The sequence below is a fragment of the Triturus cristatus genome, chromosome 9 (assembly GCF_964204655.1).
Source record: "Triturus cristatus chromosome 9, aTriCri1.1, whole genome shotgun sequence".
Lineage (NCBI taxonomy): Eukaryota > Metazoa > Chordata > Amphibia > Caudata > Salamandridae > Triturus > Triturus cristatus.
The window spans coordinates 747,399,299-747,421,842 of NC_140592.1; the positions used below are offsets into that span (position 1 = coordinate 747,399,299).

Consider the following 22,544-nt stretch of genomic DNA (forward strand, 5'->3'; position numbering starts at 1 on the left):
ACTTCAACACACCTCACTCGTGATGATCATAATTATACTGTAACATTTTTTAGCTCATACAACTTAGGCTCATTGATTTTATATTTCTACTTAAAGCTTTTTCATGAATTGTATGGTTATAAAATTAGTATAATGGAAGCTGATATTTTGTCTTGGTATATCCAAGATGGTAACCATACATACTGAGTCAATCAAGTAACTTTCATTTCATCATATGAACTGCTAACTCGTACTTTTATAATAATCAGCATAATAAGCACTTTGATTCTCTGATCATGAGAACATTGACTATATAATCATTGTTGAGATTAACAGCATGATTTGTCTTCATCAATTTGCTGCACACATACGATTTGCCATGGCACTTATTAATAATTCAAAAATGTTGTAGAGTTACAACATGTTTTAGAGGTGAGGTAGGCACTATAGACCTTATTGACATACACCTATTTTTTTCAATCTTAATATTGTTTTCAATCGTATTGCTAACAGAGTTATTTTTGTGCGATTTGCAGCCTACAGAAAGTCAATTTTGGGCCGAAACGCATTATCGGTCGAAGAATTGACTGTGATGGAATATTGTACGCATATATATTTTGGACAATAAGAACAATAAAGATTGAAAACTGAACTGAATTCAATACTCTTTGAAAGAAACATATGCCCATAGATTCATTTTCTGCCTGAGAAGTACTTGAATGCTATGAGATTACAGAGTGCACACACATTTGTTCAATATCATTTATATATAATGAAGTGTCATCTAAATCCCCTTTCTGCCCATTCTCTTCCTCTTATTCAGAGACCAGGACAACCGGGAACTCCTCCATAGATGTAGGCACTTAAGGTTTCAGCGTGCTACCAGACACCTCCTTTGGATCTGAAGAGAATGCCGGTTTAGGGACGGAGACACACTAGGAACACAACAACACCTGCAGGGGAGGGCTAGAACACAGAAGGCATGGTATTGATGCAGTCTAGGATGACAGAAGGCAGCAGAGCTCTGTGCTAGTCCATGAACCTCAGTGTACCGCAGCCACCTCTTGAAGGCCTGAGAGATTGCCTGTTGACCAGCAATTAACTGCTGCATGACCTGCTGGAAGACAGCCAAGGACACATACACAGGGTGTGGGAGTGAAAAACGATGTCTTTGCTCAGGGGTGTCTAAGGAGTTGAAGGAAGAGGCAGGGCAACAGGGGTTCTAGGTCAAGGCCCCACTGTTGTGTTGGTCTCTTGACTGGGGAAGAGGGAGCTCCAGACCCCGATGACAATGAGGCCTGCTCTTGGGGCACCACAGATGGTATTCCTTGTTGGGCGGGGGGAGTCCATTGTCTGCCTCCTCCTGGCATGTGGTCTCCGCAGCCTTTGCTTTTAGTTTCTTTGCATGTGGTCACGTGACTCGCAGGGGAGGTGAACCCCCCACCTCCTCCTCCTCCTCCTCCTCCTCTGTAGTAGTGCTGTTATCTTCATTATGTGCGTGACTAACAGCAAAGTTCTTCTATTTACTTCATTCCTGCTGCTGTTATTGGCCACTTGTCATTTGGCTGCCAGCTGAAAAGGAAAAATGAATAAATTCAAGAGGGATAATTTCACTTCCTCAAGTAATTGAAATATACACTCCCAATAAAATGTTAACGAATGTGACAAAGCATGACAATGTGACATACGCAAGTATAGTGTTCCATACAAGCTTTTACCATGAAACTGTCACATGTAAGTCTGGGTGACTGATTAACAAACAAACGCGTGATTTTGTTTCGGAAAGCAAAAATATCTTTTATGCATTATATAGAAACATAAATGTTAGGTGATTCAAAGATGAAGTGAAAAACTGTCAACATAGCATTAATGCATTATCATAAAATGTTACAGAAGATTAATAGGAAGCTCAACATTTAATAATTTATTGTGACAGCATCCATGTATATTAAATGAATATCATGGCATAGACCTGTAATATTAAGTTGTATGTGCTTTCCCAGACAATGATAATTTTGTTTATGTTAGGCAAAAAATATATGTATATAACATGCGATGCAAGATGTGTGTATGGCTTTAAAAATATACCCAATAACGGAGGTGGATTGCACATTTTAAAAAACGCCAATCATTGTTAAAAAATAAGGACAGGATAACAGTGACAAACGTTTAATTTTAACAACAAAGTCAATTAAATAAATTCACTTTATTCTAACTCAATATACAAAATATAAATCAATTAAAACATTAATACGTACAATCTATACATAGATATTCTTTTTAGCACACACTGCAGCCGACAACATAAAATACAACATGGAAATAAAGAAAATCAAATGGAACATGAGACATGACACTACAAAACTTTGAAGCAACAGGAAAACGTTTTAAAACCATAAAAATGTATGACATACCACCTTGCTGAAACTTGTAGGCCTTAAGCTGGGCATGGAGGGTTTCCAGGCTATTCTTTGAGCTCTCCTGTGCAGTGGGGGGACCCAGAGTTACCACATGTGGGGCTTGGAGGATACCCCTAGCACATTGTCGGTCTTCGATTTTAACCAGCACATGAGGTCGTCCCGACACCTGAGGCACTCCGTCTCCTTAAGAGTGTGGGCACCCACTGCGCTGCAGGGCTTGGAGATGGCCTGCCATATCTCTAACTGGGCTTCATGGCTGGGAAGCATACCCCTGTAAAGCTGAGGAAACTTCTCAAGGACACCATCCCAGTGATGTCTAATTCCCCCTTGGAGAAACTGGAGGCTCTCTGCTCTCAATCCTCAGCCATTTGGGAGATATCTGGATTAAAGCAGTAACAGAATGGAAGATCGTTTGGTGGTCCTTGGACGGTTCAAGAAAGTCCTACTCCCTGTTCCTGTAGATAACATTTGATGCTTTAGGCGGCGAACGTCACCCGGACTGCAGAGTTTTACACCTATGCTATGGGGTTCTCCATCTACATCGCAGAGGTGGAACTGGTAAATAGGCGATTAAAACAGGTATCACAGGAACTAAAAAGGGAAACAAGTCTCAGTGGCGTCACTAGGGGGGTGCGGGGGGTGCGGACCGCACCGGGTGACACCATCACATGGGGTGACACCGTGACAACAAAATAAAATGCTAAATATTGCTGTGCTGCTCTCTATGATTCTATGTGTTTCTGCTGCTATGAGATTGATTATTGTCCAAGTCCGTCCAATTAAATTTGAGCTATTATACGACGTCCGGACGTCGACGACGTTCGAAACGTCACTCACGTGACGTGGCAGCTCCCGGACCCGCCGATTTCATCAGGCCACTGCCAAAGCCCACCACTACACGTGCTTAAAAGTTAAGCACTACACTGCCACTGCTGTTTCTTCGTCCCCCATCATCACCAGCAACAGCAGGTAAGGAAGCACCGCGGGGTGGGGTGGGGTCAGGCAGGGCGGAGCGCGACTCCTCTGTGGCTGTAGCAGACGGGCTGTGTCGTTACCGAGCCCTCACAGTAAATGTCTGACCTGACCCCCCTCCTCTTTGTTCCCCACGAACACCTATTACTGCTATGCCTGAACAGGTCCTTCCGTCGGGGGCGTTCAGACTCCTGAGGAGAAAAAACACAGCCCGGGAGGCGGCACCAAATTTCCTCGGTGTTTCGATGAGAGAGCTCACAGTGCGCCACCTTACCTCTGGTCTGGGCCTTTTAAGGTCAGACCGACTTTAAATGGAGCGGATTCTCGCGCCAGTTATAAAGTGGGAAGCCTGGCGTGTCCTCTCTGTTTCTGCTAGGGTCTTCCTCTGAACACACAAGTGCATTGTGGGGCTTGTAGGCTTTGTTTGGTTCAATTAAAAACAAGTTGTCTAGCACATCTAATAATGATTTGTAAATGGAAAAGCAAAAACAGGATTCACAGTGTTCACTAGAGACGGAGAAATTGTGCAGCACGCTACTGGTGAAAATTAGAACAATTGCTGAGCAGGCAGAGGTGCTCGATAAAAGGCAGGCAGTGATCCATGTGTGCCAATGGATGCACTTATTTTGGGGCTGGGATTTACTTTTCATTATCAGACTTCGATCCCGAGAGACAAAGGCAGAGAGGAGAGGAAAACAAAGATGATAATAAAAAAGTAAAAAAAGGAGAAAACTGAAAAGGAATCAACAAGGGTGAGACAGACTAGGAGTGCAGTGTAGATGGGTGGAAGAAAGAGGCATGAGGTGGAATCAAAAGTAGTCAGCCTTGGTATTTGGCAATCCCAGCATTCAACAGCAATGGCAGCGGGCTCTTAGGAAAATCTTTGAGCCCCTTCATTTTTTTAAATTCACCCCTGCGGTTGGTATGTCTGGGGTAAAATCTGATCTAATCCTTTTGAATAGCGCACAATCAAAAGACATGCATGTGTCTGCCTATAACAGGGCTTTACGTGACTCTGAAATGAGTCACTACAGTGCCAGATACTGAAATCCAAGCAACAATTGTTCAGTTTCTCAAACAGGACTGTAACACATTTAATGTAATCGATGTCAACAATGCAGGACGTGTTTGCATTTCACTTGTTGTACCTTACTTTGCATTACCAAAGAGTATTTGGATTTTCCGGATGCTATGCCTCTGTAGTTGTATTTTCATGTAACGTGTGATTCTTGTTTTGTGTATACTGTGAACTGAGTACCCTCTAGGTGTTTGTTTTAGTTCAGTTTGTTCAGGGGTGTTCATGAAAGGGGCACGATTGAGAGCTCTGGCCCTAATGAAGTCTTATTACTTTAGCCTCAATCTCAATCAGCTTCCTTGCCAGCCTGCTGCACCAGGACCAAGATATCTGTTTTTCTCCTCGTTTATGCTCTTTACTCTGCTTCTCAGGCCCTTAACCTTCCCTGTTCTCTCGTTGTATTAACCTGAGCTTTGGCTTACACCTATAGAAAACCCTCTCTCCGCCATCTTGTTAAACCCTCTGTATCAAACAAACACTCCAACAACTCCATCACCTTTATTATCTGCATCCTGTATCCCAGGAGGGACAAGAGCACCCTGTCCTGAGTAAACAGCATCGCCATTTGTGCTGTATGCACTCATGACAGATCACACCAATATTCCGGGCCTTACAAAATCTGTATATCTTCCTTTTTTCTTTCCCCTGCACCTTGTGACTGCCCTCCTGCTGCTGGACTCCCTGCTGCATCCTGTCAAAGGTAAGCGCGCCCAAGAGTGTTTAGAGAGGACTTGACGTGCACATATATTTGCATCAGAACATTAATACCCGAGCTCTGGCCGAGTTATTTAAGGGGACTTCGACTGTCAGCAATGGGGGCTTGTAGAAGTGCGTATGTATTGATTTGCCTCAGCTAATGTTCTCTCTAAACATAACTGAATATCTCCGAACTGGTAAGAAAGTGCAATTAAGGCAATTTTGGTATTTTATATTTCACCGATAGGCCTGTATGTATCCTAAGTTATGTTGCTCTTTTTAGCACTAGCAGTTTGCCCTTACTTATGATTTGTATTTTGAAAAATGAAGCTACTACTCGGATATTTCGGTATCTTTTTACAATAAACTTACAGTTTTACTTTGATGTATTTTATCCAGACCTCACATATCCATTCACATAGATGAAAGTAAAATCAGCTTTTTGTTTCCATCTTTATTTGAAAGTAATTACAGACAGGTAATATTTGATGATTTTCCGGCTTCATCAATAAAAGTAAAAAAACATCTGGGAGCCTTAATTATTGCGCACAGGTATCCGCATGGAGACGCCAGGCTGCTGCTGAACGTGTTCCAAAGTTGGCCAAACTTAGCCTGGAACACAGAGCTTCACTCTCAGGAGCAGTCACCTGCCAGCAGGCGTTTATTAACCAACAAACGATGCACTGTGGCAAGTCTGGCAGTGGGACAGCTCGTGCTGTAAACCGGCAGACTCCTCCAGGAAGCGGGGTGCGTTGCGCACATTCACATACCACATGGTGCCCACCGCTTTGAGCGACGCTGGCCTCTGCCCTGCCTGACCCGGCTTGGCTCTATTTAGTTTTTAAATGTGGGCATTTGCATTGTTTTCAGTGCAAGCCACCGGCCACCCCCACCGAGGGGGCGTGGCTATATCTTTCAGCTGTAGAGAAAAGTGTAATGGAAACACATTTCATTAAAGGAAGTGCAGAGATCAGAAAGCGAGCCATAGACGGTCGGAGCGTTGCGACTTGCGAGGCTGTTTGTTTATCAGAGGAGGGAAGGGAGTTTATGCGCAGACTGCAGAGCATTTCTGTAATGAAGCTGTTAGGTCCCGGACCTGGAGGGAATAGGGGCAAATGAGAGGCGGGGACTGGGGGTGACAAGGTATGGGGGTATGGGGCAATGTGGGAGTTAGCACTGAAACCACATTCTGTATGGCCCCGTTATTTGGCACTGGCGGACTCGGAGGAGGTCCACCATGGATTCATGGGGTAAGTCGTGTCTGAGGGGGTGACACCATCAGTTACCCGCACTGGGTGACACCAACCCTAGTGACGCCTCTGACAAGTCTATTAATTGAAAAGTACCACTGGAGTTGAATGAAACTGTAATTAAAATGGAATTTGTAAATGCATTCAGGAGTACATGAAGATGGGTGTACGTGATCTAACTTTAATGACAATTTTGAGTGGTGTTAGGACATGTCTTGGCAATACACCGGATTTCCCTAATTTGTCTGGTCTACCGGGAGCATTAGAAGTGGTTCGTAGCCCGTAGCTGCTTGGGTCGTGGACTGCAGCTTCCGGCTCAAGATCTCCGGTCCCATCCAGCTTCGGTGTATTCGTCGAGCTCTCCTCCCCTAGTGACCTCCTGCCACGATCCCCCTGTCAGGAAACAGCGTTCGGAGTCATAACAGAAGGAGGGCATGGGCGAGGTAACTGCGGATATGGACCTCCTCTAATTCGTCTGACTTTTTCAGCTTAGATGCACTCTGCCTCACTAATTATAGGGACCTCAGTGCCGCCTCATTACCGTTACCGCGGCAGAGCAAGCATGCTCTATGAACGTCCTGAGGGCAGGAAGGACCGCCTTCACTTGAACTGGAAGGCGCACCGCACACATGATGTCAGCTAGGCCCTCAGCAATGGGAGCATGGTGAGTGCACGGCGCCTCCTCGATAGCGGAGTTTAGGCAATTATTGAATCATTTTGATGTAGTTACGCAGAGTCATACTATTTACATGGAGAAGTGCTTCGAGTGTGACTATCCATCCCACGTCTAACAAGTGGGACTTTGCCCCAGCCTCATGGCTCAATCAGAAACAATTTTGCTGATTCTTGGGCAACATTGAACTATTATCCTGACTACCCTAGTAACCTCCTCACAAAGTGGTGACCATTTTGTGTTCCCCAGTAATCAGCTGCCTCTATATTCTACTCAAAATGGCAGCGCTATCTTTACCTTTATTTAGGAAGAAAGGTCTAACAAAAACCTTTGTTTAGTTGAAAGAGATATAGGACTCCTGCCTAAAATCTCTCCCATAGATAAAGAAAGGTCCGCCTACCCCACTGGAAATGGAAACAGGACTACACCCATAGGTGACCAGCTAACGGAACTCAAGATAGGACTTCCTCCAATGATTAGACATTGGCAGCAAATATGGCGGCCATCTTGAACTGTCTCAACCAAAATGACTTTGGCTTCCATACATTTCAGATACCATCTTCAATTACTTAGTCAATAAAAAAATCTCAGGCAAGAGTTATTGCTTGTTAGCCTATCTCCTCTATTGCATTACATGACACACTGCCTCACGGATCCCTTGACCTTTTCGTACTGATTATCCTTCGCTCCTATATTGCCTTACAGAACACTCTGATGCACGCACTCCTTGACCCTTTCAAACCCCTCGTATAAACTCTCAACTCCACTATGGAGCTCTCAGGTCTACACACATTCCATTAAATACCCCCCAACCTTCATCATCTATCATAATGGGATCATCCTCATGCAATCATCAGATCGCAACCTAAACCTACTGGATAACATCTTTCCTCTCATCAAAGAAAGAGTTATTACACCCCATCCTACCTCCCCAACCTATCTCACCACCGTGAGTCCCTGGCTGATTCACCTCCAATACATTTCCCCTCTATCGCCTATCTGACATACCCCCCCCACCCCAGTCCTAACCGACTCCACAGATGAAGACACCCATCTCCCCAAATCCGACTCATCCCACAGCACCCCCATTACCCCATTTATATCCTCCACACCCCACACCAGCACTTCCTCTCTCCCTGTCTTCCTACATGCCCCCCTCCCCTCACCATAGCTCCCTTAGGCCCACTCACACCCCATAACCACTCTTGATCTCACCCTCAGGATAGCACACACCTCCCTACTTCCTATTCCACCACCAATACTCACTTGGTTCCAGTTACTCCTCACTCCCTGACAACCTCCCAGCCAGTGCTCTTACACGCCCTCTCAACCCCACCACTAATCCCACCATTCCGCCTACAATACACAGCCATACTGCCTCAATCCCCGCGCCCACGCACCCTGCGCTAGTGATTACCGCACAGAAAGACTGTTACACAATGAACCACCCGACAATGCCCTCCCGAATACCACACAATGATTACCCTCACATCCCTTACCTACATTCCACACCTCTAACATGTAAACACGGACACCTGACCCTAGACTCGATCAGATACTACTATCATTACAACAAGTTAAAGAGGACCTTCAAACTCTACATGACCTGAGTCTGCAACAACCCAAGTCCACGCAGCCCACACTAGAATCTAAAGTATTCCACCATACCAATCACTCTAAACGCACCCAACAGCACACAAGCTACCTGAAACATTAGCTCTCAAGATGGAGAACAGTACCCTACCCCAACGCCGCATCCCGTCGGATCCGGAGGATACATCCGCTTTCAACGAATGACTTAACCTCCTTCCTTCATTCCTATTAGCTCCCGTCACTGCCATTTAATACGGCGTAATCAGACATCTTACATAGATTTTCTATAATCCAATCCATCCCTTCCAATACCTTTAGAGCTATCAGACACACTTCCAGGGGTATAGTTGAAAACAACCTCATGCGAGTCCCCATATTACACGACCCCATCACAACTCCTACCAAACCGCGGCTAAAATGTATGATTCTCAATTGTAGGTCAGTCTCAAGACATGCCGTCGACATAGCCAACCTCATACTCACTAATGAACCGGACCTTATAATTCTAACAGAAACATGGCTAAAAGAATCATCCACACCCCTCCTAGACATACTAGTAACCCCAAACTATCTCTTCACAAGACTTGATAGAGCTGAAAGGCCAGGCGGGGGTATTGCTTGCATACATCGGAGCAACCACTCTGTGAATCACTCTGACACCCAGGTACCTTCCTCTTGTGAATACATGTGTCTAGAGATCACTAGTAATAACAAATCAATCACCTTCATCGAACATCTCAGGGATATCCTAGCTACCAATGTGGATCAATTAAATATTCAAATATTCCTTGGAGATTTCAACCTCCACTGGAATGACCTTGACGACCCTGAGGTAAATAGCCTCAAAGCGTTCCTCTCAGACATTAACCTCTCCGAAATCTGTGACAGCCCCACTCATGATAAAGGCTCAGTCCTTGATCTTGTAATCTCCAAAGCGGACCGCACCCAAATCGATTCGCCCATGTGACTGGTCGAACCACCACATCATCACATTCCACATCAATCAATCAATCAGTTACAACCCCAGAGAAAGAAAATCTGGAAGAGAAACCTAAATAATGTAGATCCCAACCTGCTCGCAACTTCTAGTCCTAACTTCATGCTTCCACTGAAATGTCTATCCGATGTACAAGATCTGATTAACCATTATTTCCACTCCATGAACAAGTTATTAGACAACATAACCCTCTTACATTTGAAAAGAGTCACCACAAAAGACTCAAAACCCTGGTATGATGGTAGACTAAACGTAGAAAGACGTTCATTAAGATTAATTGAACGGCGATGGAGATCCGCACCATCCTCTGACCATCTCAAGTTACTAAGAAGCACTTGAAACTCCTATTACAGAAAGATAAGATCAAAAGCAGACTTCTTTAGTAAGCAATTAGATCAATCCAAGTATCGTCCTATAAAGCTATTCGATCCAATCAAATCCCAATCTAAGGATGTCTCGCACCTCCCACAAGCTAACGCAGACACATTACCCAATTGCGAGCAATTTGCCTTCTACTTCACTAGGAAGACTGAAAAAGTCAGAACTGCGCAACGACCTATTAGCCAATAAAGATATTCACATGGTCACATCATTGCCCCCGCTAGGGGCCCCTCTCTTATGCTCCGCAAAGTTCAACCTCAAAAACAACACCTCCTGGTCCTCCTTCAATACCTACAGCGAAGAAACTATATTGAAAACGCTCGCGGCCCTGAATCCCTCCAACCATTACTCAGACCCTATTCCCGCAAACTACTTAAGAGACTTCATTCCTATGATATTGCCCCTATGGACCAAGATTATAAAGACCTCTCTCCTTCAAGGAACAATCCCTGAAATCCTCAAAACAGGACAGATATGCCTAATCCTAAAGAAGCCATCGGCGGACCCTTCAGACTTAAACAACTATCGCCCTATAGCCAACATCCCCACCCTGGCCAAACTGCTAGAAAAATGTGTTCATACACAGCTTGGCAAACACATAGATCAATTCAGCTTGCTCAATCAATTCCAATCGGGATTTCGGTCAGGACACAGCACTGATTCAGCCATGACCCACATAATAGATGACGCATTAAAAATCCTGGACCAGGGAGGAGGAGCCTAGCGCGGGACCAAGATGGCCGCGTGAGCACAGAGCTCCCGTGACCCTCGTTCCCTCCGGCAATTATCCTGGAAAAATCCTGTGTCAAATATCCGGAATATTGGACATGAACTACTGCTGAGGCGAGCGTCGTTGTCCGGACTGAAATCATACACCGGAGACCGAAGTTGTGACAGGCTGAAGTTTGCGGCCTATCCCCCGGGAGGTGCCCGGGTCTCGCGTTGACATGGGCCCGGACACTAATTGAACAACAGCGGCCGTGTGCGGTGCGGATCATCGGAGGGGGGCTGCTTCCACTTTCGCTTTCTCTCACAATTACGTGCCTCGGCCCGCGAGTGTCTTGGACAACAGTTGCCTGTAGCTCGGCCTGCACATGCATGGGATTGCATCGGAGTCCCAGATCCAGCGGACCTCGTGCCAATTGCGTGGCTGAGCGGCCTGTTTTTGACGCTGACTGTTCCGGGGTTGAGGATGTTGACCAAATCGGAGGCCGACAAACAGAAGCCCAAGAATACCAGGCGGGGGGGCTACACCCAAACCAACAATATGGATCGCTATGCCCAGCAAAAGGGATCGCCAAGCAGACCGGGGAAGCCACAGGAATCATCGGGAGACGGCTCGGTCCCCGCACCGGAATTGACACTGCAAGACATTATGGGCGCCATTGAGGAGATGAAGTCCTCTATTGAGCAACAGTTTGAGACCCTGGCACACAAAGTGGACACCATCTCAGTCGACGTTAACTTGCTCCGCGCTGACCTGGGGAAAACTAACGAGAGAGTAAAATCATTGGACCAAAAAACCACTAGCCTCACGGGGAACGTCTCTGATCTGCAAATAGAGGTCCGCACGCTGAGGACTACCAACGACCTCATTGCCCGCAAGATGGAGGATTTTGAAGGCCGGGCGAGGCGCAATGACGTGCGCATTGTTGGCGTTCCGGAGAAATCGGAGGAGCAATCGGCGGACTTGTTTGTCGAGGACTTGGTGCTTAACCATCTGGCACCTAAGGGCCTCAGCAAGTTCTTTGCGGTCGAGCGGGCCCACCGAGTCCCGGGCGGAAGGCCCAAGGTGGGAGCCCCCCCGAGACCGATCATCGCCAGGATCTTCAACTTCAGGGACCGCGATGCCATTCTGCAGGCGTCACGGGGGTCCGGACCGGTCACTTTCCAGAACACTGCAGTGAGTTTTTATCCTGACTTCACCCAGGCGGTGCAGAAGCAACGGCAGAGTTTCCTGGGGGTTAAGAGGAGGCTACGTGAGAGGGGTCTGAAGTATGCCATGCTCTTCCCAGCCAAGTTGCGCATCGAGTACGAAGAACAAACCTTTTTCTTTGACTTGCCAGACGAGGTTGGGGAATGGCTGGACACATTGCCTCAGCGACGGACTAGCGGGGATCATGCTGTCGGAGCGGGAGGAGGCCATGTCGCAAAAGAGTGAGGACTCTGGTAATCGACCATTCTGGCCAAGCTCGGGACAGTGGTTCACTGATTTGTTTTTATTGCTAGCTATTGTCCGGGGGTGGTGAGGGCACAATGGGATCTCTTTCCTCCTACGGGGTTTCTTCTTGTAGATTAGCTTTTGCTAGGTCGACAGGCACACTGCAAGTTGGGGGGGGCTTTTAGGCTTATGCAGGGGTGGGGGTGGTTTGGGCTTGTTGGAGTGTTTGTTGTTGTTTTTCATTTTGCAAGGTATCGCAATGCAAGTCTTGTGTGCTGCTCTCGGGGATGGGCGGGGGTCTCTTGCCATTTTGTGATGGGGGTAGGGGGTTGAATATACTTAGTTGGAATGTTAACGGCTTGGGGGATCGTATTAAGCGGGGGATTGTTCTGCAATTTCTGAAGAGGTGCTCTCCTGACATAGTTTTGCTGCAGGAGACGCACCTGATAAGCAACACGTGTCATGCCCTTAATAGAAAGGGGTATAAATTTATCGCCCACTCTGGGTTTTCCTCGGGATCTCGGGGGGGCTGGAATACTTGTTAGGGCCTCGCTGCCGTTGGAGATTGACTCTACTACTGTTGATGAGAGGGGGCGCTTTGCGGCGGCTGCGGGGAGATGGGAGGGCAGGACACTGGTTTTGGTTTCTGTTTATGTCCCCCCTGGCCTGCAGGCCGTCACATTTGCCGACTTGGGGAGGGCCATGTTGGATCTCCCCGAGGGAGTGTTGGTAATGGGTGGTGACTTTAATGCAGTTGGTTCCGGATTACTAGACAGACATCCGCCAAGGGACCCCAGGGGGGCGCAGAGATGGCTCCCAGACTTTACTGATACACTAGGTTTGGTTGACTGCTGGAGGCTGCTGCACCCCGCTCAGCGGCAGTACACTTTTCACTCTGGGGCGCACGGCAGTCTCTCTAGAATAGATTATGTTCTCACCTTGGCTGCCCACGCTTCCTTGGTGTCCGAGGCTAGGCACATGGCCAGGGGCATCTCCGATCACTCGCCGGTGTGGATTAGTATGGATTTTGGCCGTGGTGCGGCAGGTAGGGTTGCCCCTATTAACCCCTGGTATTTCCGTGACCCTAAGACTCGTGGTGCGTTGTTGAAAGCGGTTGATCTTTACTTTTCGGAGAACCTTGGCTCGGTTACCTCCGCGGTGTCTTTGTGGGAAGCGTTTAAAACAGTACTGAGAGGGGAGGCCCTCTCCTTGATAGCGGATGTCAAACGTCGGAGAGATGCGGAGGTGGCGCAGATCGAGGCTGAGATAGTGGCATTAGAGTCTGTCCTGGAAGACGAGGTCACGGCGGAAACACTGCATAAGTTGAGATTAAAACAATCTGAATATAAAGCACTGGTGACAAACGCGGCTAAGGTTCTTAGCAGGGACCAACAAGGGCGATTATATGATGTGGGCGACAAGGCTGGGAAATTAATAGCGTGGTTAGACAGGAAAGAACGAGTGAATAGAGTTGTGCCAGAAATACTGACGGATGGTGGGGATATTGTCACAGAACCCGATGGGATAGTCCAGTGTTTGGCGGACCACTTCCGCAGGGTCTATACGTCTGTGTCGGACAAGCCGGAGGAAGACTCGCATGAACTGCTGCGAGACATTGCCCTGCCTTGTCTATCCGACGTCGACAGGGAGGACCTTGATGGTGACATCACCGCTGACGAGGTTGCAGTTGCTATCCGATCACTACGCCCGGGCAGGGCCTCGGGCCCGAATGGCTTGCCGGTCGAGTTGTATAAACTCAGACCGGATAAGATTGATCCGTATTTGCGAGATATGTTTGTGGAGGCGCGGGAGCAAGGGTGTCTTCCATTCGACCAACGTCTGGCGACAATAGTGGTTATACATAAAGATGGCAAGCCCCGAAACAGATGCGGATCGTATAGGCCGATCTCCCTACTCAACGCTGAGCCCAAAATCCTCGCCAAACTGCTGGCTAACCGTCTGATCAGGGTCATTGGGGACTTGATCCACCCGGACCAATCCGGTTTTATCCCACACCGCAACACTGCGTTGAACCTCAGGCGACTTCATGGCGCGCTCGCGAGGGTTGAGACGCTGCGGAAGTCGGCCATTTTGGTGTCACTCGACGCCACGATGGCTTTCGATACTGTGGAATGGCCATATCTGTGGGCAGCGCTCACAAAATTCGGCTTCGGACCCGGTTTTATAGGCTGGATTAGGCTACTTTATGAGGAACCTTTGACTAAAATCGCGGTGAACGGTAGGGCGTCATCTCCGTTCGGGCTTGGGAGGGGCACTCGGCAGGGTTGTCCTTTGTCGCCACTACTGTTCGCTCTCGCCCTTGAGCCGCTGGCGGCATGGATTAGATGGCAGCCAGACATAAGAGGGATCCGATGGTCGCCAGACCACGAGGACCGCATTTCATTGTATGCAGACGACATTTTGTTATACTTGACCTCGCCTCGGAAATCCCTCATAGTGGTCTGCGACGTTTTGAAGTCTTTTGGTAGTAACTCGGGTCTCGCCATTAATTGGGGAAAGTCGCACCTATATGTTCTCAGTGGGGACACCCCTGCCGTCCCGCGGGATTGCTCCATCCAGATCGCCCAGCGGGGCTTTCTGTACTTGGGGATATATATTTCCACAGACCCCTCTGTCCGATGCGAGAGGAACCTCCTCCCTCCGCTGTCACGCTTGAGACGGGATGTCGCGGGTTGGAGGCGGCTACCGCTATCCCTCCTAGGCCGCGCAGCATTGTTTAAAATGATGTCTCTTCCCCGGTTTCTCTACGCCTTACAGAACACCCTAGAGTTAGTTCCTGCCTGTTATTTTCGTGAGGTGGAGAGCCTCCAGCGTTCGCTGTTATGGGACGGTCGACCGCGTATAGCTATAGCAAAGTTGACCCTTCCATGGTATGACGGGGGGATAGCACTCCCTGACATCAGAAGATATTATTGGGCTACCCAATTGGGAGCGATTAACCATGGGGTTTACAGTCCGGCGTTGAACCCTGGGTTTGCTATGGATCGGTGGCAGTTGCGCGGGGGCAATTACCTTAGGGCGCTGTATTCCAAATCATTGGACGGGTCCCTCACGGGACCGACCGAGACGGCAGTGCATGTGTGGAAGGCGGTTACAAACTCGTTGGGCTGGAAGGACAGACTTACCCGGGCTACTCCGCTTTTTGAATCCGATATACTAGGGAAATTATGGCACACAAAAGGGTTTGAGAAGTGGGACCTAATTGGGATTTCTAGAGTTGGGGATCTGCTGACTAAGGGTAAGGTGAAATCGTTTGAGATGCTGCAGACTGAGTACGAATTAGGGGGTACCGAATACTTTTGATATGCCCAGGTGCGTCACGCTCTGCTCTCCGTTCGTGCCGAGGGGGAGGCCGTGCCTGAGTCTTCTCCTTTGGAGGATCGGATTCTGGATGGTCATATGCCGGAGAGTACAATCTCCTTGATTTACAAGAAGCTTGTCAATGTCCGGACCGACCTCCTCCTTGATGTGCGAGAACAATGGACTAGGGATGGTCTCGAACTGGACGATGAGGACTGGCAATGTGCCGTCTCCTCTCCAAAGGAGGTTGCGATCCCGGCTAGACTGCGGCTGGTGCAGCTTAAGATACTTCACAGGGTTTACGTCACGGGACCTCCCACCTTGGCAGCATGGATGGAAAATATGGACTGGGGCATGTTCCGGGAGAAAACGGTGTACAGTGCCCGGGGGCGCCCTAAGAAGTGGCATAAGATATGGGGGCAATGGAACCATTATAGGGGAGATATTTGTGTGCCCCCGGTTGCTGAGAGGCTCGATGTGCAACTTTCCCCCTAGCTCTACTTCCAACTATATACGTAAACTGTTCATAACCTGGAGTCTGTACCCCTGCTTTCCCCTCGCTTCTTTGGCGTGGAGTACCGCTCCGCTGATGGGAGTGGGACCTCGCCCCAGCTGAGAACTAGCGCATGCTTATTATATGCTTGGCCTTGCTCGTGTTTTTATTTTTTGGTTTACATTAAAACTAAACCTTTGTTACTCCTGATGTACGGACATGGACCTTCCTACGTATTGTTCCTATCGTGCTGCCGAACCTCCGGGATGTCGGCTGAATAGCTGTGTACCATGTTGACGTAAATAAAGGTTTTTATAAAAAAAAAAAAAAAAAAAATCCTGGACCAAAATGAAGCATGTCTGTTAATCTTACTAGACCTATCCTCGGCCTTCGACACTGTCAAACACAACAACTTGCTTGATCTCCTGAAGCACAGAATGGGTCTGGCCGGTTCTGTTCTTAATTGGTTCTCCTCCTTCCTTGGAGATAGAACACAAAGATTTAAGATCAATCAATCAATCATTATCCAAGCCCACTCCAGTCACCCTGGGAGAACCTCAAGGATCATCCCTCTCACCTACACTTTTCAACCTTCTTATGGAACCACTCACCAAACTTCTCCAGTCTTCAAACATCAATTATCACATGTATGCAGATGACACACAACTTTACATAAAGATCCACTCACTTGAAGACATCAAGTCTCTCAATGCAACGCTCCAACAAACACAGATTTGGCTGGCCAAAAACCATCTGAAACTAAACAACATCAAAACCGATTTCCTCCTAATAGCCCTCCCAAACTAATCTACCATTATTCTCGAGTGGTTGAAACACCTAACAGCACTCAACGGTCAACCCCTCATTAACGACTCCGGGAAATCGCTGGGAATAATTCTAGACAATAAGGTAAACATGCAGAAACACATCAGCTCCTCCACAAAAGGAGCACATTTTCAGATGAACATCGTAAGAAAAAGCAAACCCTTCCTGCCCGCAAATCACTTCAAACAGGCAGTTCAAGAGCTAGTAATCCCTAGAGTGGACTATGGGACTGTCGCTCTCTGCGGCCTTCCAAGATCTATGATGGCCCCTCTAAGAGCTTCAATCAACTCCGCTGCTAGACTCATCACAGGCTCCAAACGAAACTATCACATCTCCCCCGACATGCGTGCCCTCGACTGGCTACCTTTCGAGGCGAGAATCCACTTGAAAATCGCCGGTGGATGCACGTTACATTTAGACGTGCTAATTTTGATGTGACTGCTGGAAAAAGAAGCTGTGGAGTGTGCAAAGAGTAAAGGCAGGATATAAATCAGTGAAGCAGCCCATGGCATCGCAGTTTGCAAGCTTCTTGATTCCGAGTACTGTATGTGGCTGTAATGGTATACACTTTGGCATGGTGGCTATGTGTGTGCAACTGATGTCACCTAATACCTGAGATAAAAGGGCAGTAGCATAAAATTCCTTTGCCACCCATTGCATCTCTACTGGTGACTATGGCATGGTGATAAACTGCTGGACTTGGCAGGTAATGCATCTTAGTACCTGCCGAAAGCAGCATGATTGGCTTGCTTGTGAGATGCCTACAGTGTCCATATCTACCCTCTGGAAAGAACAAGTGGCCAGGAAACGGCCATCAGGTGAGATGTGGTATCTAGTAATGACGGGTTCCTTGGACATGTCAAGAATGTAGATCCTCTGCCTGTAAATCCTCGATTTCCTCCTCAAATAATTGTACGTAAAAATGAGTGGCAAGTGATAAAAAAAGATACCAACATGTTGAAAATAATATTTGGCTTGCTTTCTTATGTGGGCATGGTGTGTGTGATTGTTTAAGGTCTTATAACATTCTACTGTTTTGGCATATCCGGAGCAAGATTTGTTTCAATGTGGTTCAGTTTTTGATATACTTTTTCTTCTTTGGATGGAAAGTGTTTTGTTTTTTACTACTATAGGATATTACAATTTTAGAAAATTCTTTTTTTGGTTAACTTGTTCACTGTCAAAAGAGAGGTGGTTAATGTTGGGTTTAGGGAGGCTTAATGTTTTGTTCAATTTTCTATAATAAAAATATATTTTTTGTTGCAATATGTGATTTTAAGAAGATATATGTATTTTTGTTCACAGCCCAGATGAAGTACTCCTAAGGATGAAACACGTTGGATGGACTGGATTTTGGATGTACGAAGAATAAAAATCTTGGATACTACATTATGGCTCCAGTGTCTCAATGGACTTAAAGAAGGTTCACTCCTTTTAATAGACTACGTGGAATACTGGATAAGACGAACTTTCAATGATTTACTTGTTACTTTAGAGCGCTCCCTATGGTGTTTTTGGAGTTGTGACTGTTCACTCGCCCCCCATACAATAGGTGTGCTGAACATGAATGAAGCATTGTTGTAACAAGTGCTCTCTATTACTGTTAGATTTTTTTTTATGTTGTGATGAACTTTTTCATTACACAGTGGCAAAAACCACTGAGTAGCTATGGTTCAGATAAGGTTTCCATTGAGAAGACATTTTTTAATGTATGCATAACTTTTGAGCCTATGGACTAATTTGCATTTAAAGTCGAAAGCTACTTCCTCTAGCAGCTAAGTTTCAGCATGCCAAGTTTTGTGAAGATCTGTCCACAGTACAATAAAATTAAGGGCAAAGGGTGATAAAAGTGATTTCCCTTTTTAGCTCCCATGGAAACCTTTGCTGAAAGGTCCCACTAAACAGTAATGAAAGTAGAACTTTACTCAGAAAGTGTACTTTTTTGGTTTAGTGTAAATATGTTTAGTAGATTTGAGACATTACCATTTTAAAAAGTGGCTGAGTGGGATTTAAATGTTTAACACATTTGTATTTCTCAGCCATTTTAAATCACAAGTCACAATGTGAAATCATGTTAACCGCAGTTTTAATTTTTTACAAACTGTGATTGGCTGAATTAGGGGTGAATTTTTTGGGGGGGGCGCCTTGAAACTCTATAAAGGCACTCCTCGGGGGTAAAAAAACACAAATAAGCCAACTCCTAAGCTCACAAGCAGCCATTTCAGTTTCTGAATTAACTGCCATTTTGTTCCCAACACCTGAGCCCTTTCTGACTCGTGAGTCTCAGTCACTGTCCAAAAGAGCAAAAACGCCAAACAAAGCCACTGTTGGCACCACATACCTAAGTGTATTAGGTAAAATGAGTGTAGCTTTACTGAGAGGGCAGGCCCTGTTATCACCCCTAACTGAGCTGCACTGGCAGCAGGTTAGGTACAGGGCCTGGCCAAGGACGCAAGAGGTGAGGGTTGGATGACATGCTGGATGAAGGGCCACCACACTTGAGATAACTATAACCGGTTAATTTAAGTGGTTTTGTTCGTTTAAAAAGGTATGTTTTGACTGACGTTTTCACCAAACTAGAAAGTTGACCTTTAAAAAAAAAAAATTCTAAGGTTTTTAAACAAAAATGCAAAGTAAGGTGTTATTGCAATACCTAACAATAACGTCAATTTAAACTTTGGGTTTTTCAGTGAAGTTCTAGAGTTATCCCCTAGGTGATGGGTGTGCTTAGTACGGTATGGGGAGGAATTGGCCTTTCCATTTTTTTCATGATCCTGTAAGAATCTCACAAGAGTTTCCTGCAAACTCCAGTGGGATCACAACTTTTTGGATGTTTTAAAGAGTTTACAGCTCGCTTTATCACACTGATAATGTCTCATAGATCTCTCAATTTCTAAGAGTCAGGTTGCCTTTACTCCGGGTCCCCTTATATAGTTCTTTCTGATCATTTTTACCACACCATGAATTTTCCCCATATTTAATAAAAGGTGGCCATTTCATTTTTGTTTCTCCAACAGTCAGCCAATTAGAGCGCAAGCTCCCGCAGGAACCTCACGCTCCAGCAAGAGCAAGACGGCCATCAAGAAAAAAATACCTTTTGACCAATTAGATGGTTCTATTTTTGATTTTGAACGAACATGGAAATCTCCTAAACTCTTGCAAACCCAACTGTCCAGGTATACAAATATATTTGAACCTTAATTTCTCAAAAACTATTGAACGGATTTGGATCACTTCTATAATATCAATGCACACAATAGCGATGTAAACAAATATTGGAAAATAATTGTTAAAAGTATTTGCCTACCTATACTTAACAAATGAAACAACAAATACGGAGAACACAAATACCACTGTTAAAAATATACATTTTTACTTGCATTGAAAACACAAAAATCGGTAACATAAATATTGTTACCTTTAAATAAACATATGATTTGTCAAAAAATATCGCTTCACACAATATCGCCTACAATAGTATCACACAAGAAATTACATTATTAAAAAAACATGAAAATAACAAGTTTTAATATTAAACTACAATAGATATATACACGTTTTATTTAAAACAATATATTACATCACCAAAATAATTATAATTAACACCCAAAAATAACTGAATACATAACATGAACACATTTTTTTTACATAAACTACATTTATACAACAGTCTAGTTATATTATATATATATATATTATATATATATATGTATACATACACACACACACATGATCAAGGCCGTTGATTGAAACGCGTTGTGTAAATAAACTTGGGCAAAGATATTGGTGTTCTGCCTTTTTCTACCGAGAGCGTATGTAATTGGACTTTGGATTTGGATATATATACATATATGTCCACCAATGTCCACAAAAGCTTGAAGGCGCACTCGACCTGCAAATATAAACTAGCCGGTTTAATTTTCATAAGAGAACCAGCCTCCGCATTCCGGTGTTTATTTTCTTAAATCCTGATGCGTTTCGAGTCTATAAACCTCTTAATCATAGGCAGCTTGGGAAATGTTGCACAGGACGCTCTGATTTAGTCATTGACTTCATGCTATTTATTTAAATTTCGCCCCCAGTGGGCTTTGCAAAGTGCGTGTGCTTCTGTTGCATGATGGGACTTGTGGTCCACAATCAGAGAAAGTCTTTACCCTTAGTAGGTTCCGTGTCATCATTTCCAATTTTCAAGCATTGTTTCCCGCAGTGGGCCCCAGAATGCAGAACAGGTTCGTATTTATCTCGTATTTATCTCATTTGCAGTGCTGAAAACAGGTTATGGCTAAGTTCCAATCATACAGCCTTCCTTTTAATTTCTGGAATGGTGCTGCCTTCCACGGCAGGGCCGCCGTGATATTAATGTCCACCAATGTGCCCGAAAGCTCGAAGGCGCACTTAACCTGCAAATGTAAACCAGCCGGTTTAATTTTCATGAGAGAACCAGCCTCCGCATTCCGGTGTTTCACTCCACAAGCGACCTTTGAGAAAGAGGTGGAAAGCCCTGAAATGCGTAAGGTCTAAAGAACAGTGACCGAAGAATAATGTTGCAAGTTTCCTCTGTGAAAATAAAACCGGCTGGTTTTCATTTGCTGAGAGTGCATCCCTAAGCTTTTGGGCGTTTTGGTGGAATATATATATATATATATATATATTATCTACTGGCGGTCGCCAGTAGATAGTTATAGTTAGGACCGTGTCTCCATAGGAAATCCGCAACATTCTATTTGGAATAACTTTGGCGCCGGTTGACGAATCCTCGCGAAATTTTCAAAATAGGTGGGGCGCTCCGCTCCGCTCGTACCCTGAGAGTCTCGGGGGGATTCGTCAAGAGGGGGCTGAGAAAAAAGGGGGGTCCCAAAACGCGTTTTTCCCATGCAATTTTCCATAGGGACCTTTAGTCCAAGGTACAGCCCAAACGGCTGAACAGAATTACTTGAAATTTGGCAGAGAGGTAGTCCTCAGCTCAGGGATGTGCCTTTTGCATATATGGAGTCAATCTGTTCAGTAGTTCCTGAGAAAATTGCAGTTAAAAGCACATACATATCTATAGCCGCGCACCGTGCGCGCCCCCTAACGCGCGCGAGCGTAATTCTGATTGGTGGTTACATGTTAGTCAACGTTCGAATCGGTCGAAATCAGGAAGTGTCGGCCGCCATTTTGTTTGTTTTCAGTGCGAGAGTGAAAAAGGAAGGTGGCGAACGTGAAAAGGGGGCAGGGTAGAGAGTTCCTGACCCCCTAGCCTTTGTCAGGGGGTCCCTGAAGGACCCCGAAGGCAGAAAAAAACATTTTAATTTATTTATTTTTTTAATCGCGGGGGTGCGCGCACCGTGTGCGCACGGTGAAAAACCAAAAAAAAAATACATACATAACTTAGCATTTAAAAAACCGTACAAATTCACTGAAAAAACCATAGGTTTCACACACGTTATAGGTACTAATTAGCATTTAAAAAACCTTGCAAATTCACTTAAAAAACCATAGGTTTCACACATGTTATAGTTAGGTGGATATTTCACTCGTAAAAAACCAATGAAATTCCCCCGTTATAGTTAGTTCAGATAACTATAACTCGCGCGGCCACCACTCTATCACAAGGATGATGTCATCAGTGATGTCATGAGTGATGCCACTGACCATGTCATGAGTGATGTAATATGTGACGTCATCAGCAGTGGATTGCGGGCGCGCGAGTTATAGTTATCTGAACT

The 22,544-nt window shown here is 45.6% G+C and overlaps 1 protein-coding gene across 3 annotated transcripts in view; it reads right to left on the minus strand.

The window, feature by feature from the left end:
• Positions 1-22,544, minus strand: part of MACROD1 (mono-ADP ribosylhydrolase 1) — a 2,692,027-nt gene that overhangs the window by 2,489,603 nt on the left and 179,880 nt on the right. The window lies entirely within an intron of this gene.